General features: G+C 38.3%; 1 pseudogene; it reads right to left on the reverse strand.

The window, feature by feature from the left end:
• Window positions 1-1240: 1240 nt before the first annotated feature.
• Window positions 1241-1873, reverse strand: LOC148299624 (uncharacterized; annotated as a pseudogene).
• Between the last annotated feature and the right edge of the window lie 2143 nt (window positions 1874-4016).

Consider the following 4016-nt stretch of genomic DNA (forward strand, 5'->3'; position numbering starts at 1 on the left):
TCCCATCCCAACCCCAACCCCAACCCCAACCCCAACCCCAACCCCAACCCCAACCCCAACCCCAACCCCAACCCCAACCCCAACCCCAACCCCAACCCCAACCCCTTTCGATACAGACAGATCCAACTTTTGATCTCAAATACCATGAATTTATCATACGCCTATAATTTATGATCACAATGACTTTCAATATGAAACTAAATAAAATATCTTCATGCAATGCGAAATAGCTTTAAAATGAATTGAAAATTTAAACTATGGAAATGCATAAAATAGGCAGGCCACCCAATTTGTTGATCATAAAGATTTGCTAGAGTGTGAAAAAAAGCAGATGACTTTAGAAGCCAACATCTCTACGCAGAATGGCATATGTTCGAATGTTATTTTAAAAACGATACGTCGATAAGTTATATTTAAAAATCCGAGCCCATTTGAATATACAATATATATAAATAAGGAAATTCATGAATCATTAGATGGAGGAGTAAATCCTTGGAGGAGACGATGAAGATTTCGAAGTTATGATGATAGGTATTTATTCCTCATATTGCAGACGAATCTCAAAACCCCGATGATATATTTTTCAACCAAGTAGTCCAATCCTTACAGGAAATAATAGTTGACGAACAATTTCAAGACAATCAAACCGGATTCATGCGGAAGCATTGTGAAGTGTTCGAAAGAAAAGAATAAAACAAAAATTAGTATATCCCGATATTTCAGGCATATCAAAGCAGCGTTTCTAAATGCCTATAGGACGTAATCCATAAATATAATATGCAGATGCTCTCGGGAACTATTCCAGATTTCAATATGAACCGGTTTGTTTAGATGCTTCCGACTCATTCGCATCAAATCGATGAATAAATTTTGTAGATTCTCACCAGCTTCACTGATTTCGTGGTCTTTAAGGAGCTTATGCTTGACTATAAAACCAACGTCGAGGAATAAGAGAGATATCGAGTCTTGACAATTAAGAGCAACAAAATTCCTGAGCATAAGAAGGTCAAAGGAGCTTCAGATAATATCTTCGGCAGCTCTCATCCTTTGAACTTCGGTGGAAATGATTTAATGAAGAAAAAGAACCCTGGGAAGGAATCCCACAAAAAATAAAAAAACGAAGATTAGTTGCTGTTGCCAGACCTACTCTTTACTATACGCCCATTGCGAAAAAACTGATTTTATTCAGATCATATGATTTAACAAACATGAAATTATAAATAATAGTTTGTCTATTTAATCAACGATTTCCCTTTGCGACTTTTTCAATTTCTTCTTTCTTTCTTAGAGCGAAGCAAACTTGAGCATTACCTTTTTCGCAGTTAATAATCTAATCAGCAAGACATTCTGCGATGGTCTTCTGGGTCCTGAAGGATTTGTCGCGAGTTCCACAAGCCAAGAGATAGATGGCTTGGTTGACTCTTCTGAGGGGGGAAACATCCACTGCTTGCTTTCGCACTGCACCTCCACCGCCGATTCTTGTTGAATCTTCTCTTGGGCCGGCGATTTGGATCGCATTCACAAAGACCTCAAGTGGGTTTCTTCCAGTCAAGAGGTTAATGATTTCGAAAGCGTGCCTGACGATTCGTATGGCCTTGACTTTTTTACCTGTGTTTCTGCCATGGAATTGCATTGACCCGACGAGCCTCTCAACGATGGGGCAAAGAGCTTTTCTGAATTTCTTGACTTGATATCTGCCTCCGGTATGAGGAACGTAGACTTGAGAGCGAGCTGATTTGCATGCGACATAGTCAATGAAGCAGGGGTCTTAAATTTTGATATCATCATATGACCATTTAGAGAAAAGTTTGGGTGCGTTTTCAAAGGCAACCTGGGTTGCTCCGTCTTCAATTAGTTCAACCTTCTTTGACATGAATCTATGGTGTTAAATATTTTATTAATTAAGGAATTATTATTTTAAATATAATGGTGCTATCACTGATGGTTTATTCATATCAGGCCAGTCCATATAAATTTTGGTATCTCACTTATTATAGGAAATAACCAATGGATGTGCGACGCCGCTGATTTTCTATATTCGGCGGTTATAATAGGAATAGCATATTTTGGATATGGGCAATAAAGCAACAAACGTAGAATCTGTCCTCGAGTAACAGCAAATCCAAATTCACCACCCCAAGCTCAAAGACATGAAATTCAAAAAAAATGCAGACTACTCAGAGTCTATGGAAGCAAATTTTCCAATGCATAACAAATCCGAATATACCAAATGGGTTGAGGCGATGAAAAGGGACCCTGCCGCACATTCTCGGGATGTCCTGTTTCCCGTGAAGCACGAACTTAAAGAAAGCAAACTTTGCGGATCGGGAGGAGGAGTCAAAGTATATCTGCTTATATTATTTAGATGGTTTATGAAAACTTCCCTTATCTGCTCAGCGAGGAGATAAAGAACAGGCAGGAAATGAATAGCCGAAAATTTTAAGAAGCATAAATTTGGTACTTAGTTCACACTCTTGCGAGTGTCGGGGGCAAGTATCATGCGTCTGGGCAGAAAGTCGGCAATATTGCCCCCAGTTATGTTTTTATGAGCTAAGAAGGAATTATTAAAGTAGCATCTAAAAACTCCTGGCCTGAGCAAAAGACCAATTATGAAGATACCCTCTATGAAAACTCAACTACTTTTTTAGCTCCTGAAGAAGTCAGAGATCTCTAAATTGGTCGGTCTAGTCCATAAGGCAGTTTCGAATTAGCTGAATCATTTTCAGCAGGGTTGACCATGATCGATTCGATCATGCTGGAAAATAGTCATAAGCTCTACATGCCTTCGAAACAATTCGATTTCTATCTATTGGAAGAAAGGAAGCACAACTTGATGAATTCCCCTGGATATTCAGATGCTATAAAGCATGTGATGATAAATTTATTGGAAATATAGCCTCGCAGACGCATGACTTTGCAGGAACTGTCTGATTGGCTTGAACCGCATTCTAGCACTATTCATAGCCTTAAAGACTTTACTCCTTCAAGGTATGCCGAAAAACTAGCCGCAACTGCACGAAACTTCGTTGGGAATCAAAGAACTAGTTTAAATAAGCAATAAAACAATCGTTCCAAATCGGTGATAAATTATGAAAAAAGACAACGCTAACAAAATGACCAATCAGTTAATCCTCAGAAAATTGAGTACAAAAACTATCAACCCGAAAACTTAATTCATCAGTTTCCTGTTTTTTCTACTCCTGTTTATCCTGTCCCTGTTTTTTCTACTCCTGTTTATTCTATTCCTGCGTACTCCACTCCTAATTTCATAATGCCAGCACAGAAGGTGGCAAGACCTATGGATATTCTTGGCAGCTCTACTTTATCTCCTCAGCCTCAACAACGTGACCAGACTAGAGAAAAGGTCACAAGAACAACATAGACCCTAGGAGGGCCAACCTGCTCTTCGAGACCGAAAAAATCACAATAAAAAAACCATTAGTACGCGTTGAAGATGCAATAAACTTCAAATAATAATGAATCTTATCAGAATCGGCTTCCAGTCGATTCTATAACTCGAATAGCGAGCAGTTCGGCATCTTCAGTGCAATCCCCGAAAGGGGGGCAATTATCTCTTCAGTCGATCCAATAGAAGATCCGAAGATCTCAAATAAATTTTCCTAATGTATGACCGACCGTGATATGCCACATTTTTTGATAGCTTTGGATTTTTGGCATCTTAATAATTTAGTAAATATAGTTAAATTCCTTGAATGAATTTATTATTATTATTTACGCCTTTGTCGTATTGTATTGCACAGAATGGGAAGTACAGGCTTAAAAAGTGGCACAATACAATAACAGCATGCGAAATTTCTCAAAGTATTTCACAATAATTACAAACTTCACCAATCACTGAATGATGAAGTGTTCGGATAAATTTAACTATTCTCGAACATAAATACCAAAGCAGTCGAAGTCTTGAAAAAGCGTATCATCCTCAGCGTATAATTTGATTCGTAAAATCTGCTTCGAACCTTGAAGAAAAGAAGAAGCAATCCAGTTCCTAATTTACT

The sequence above is a fragment of the Brachycentrus maculatus genome, unplaced genomic scaffold (genome assembly GCF_059751285.1).
Source record: "Brachycentrus maculatus isolate JH-2025_06_01 unplaced genomic scaffold, ASM5975128v1 h1tg001043l, whole genome shotgun sequence".
Lineage (NCBI taxonomy): Eukaryota > Metazoa > Arthropoda > Insecta > Trichoptera > Brachycentridae > Brachycentrus > Brachycentrus maculatus.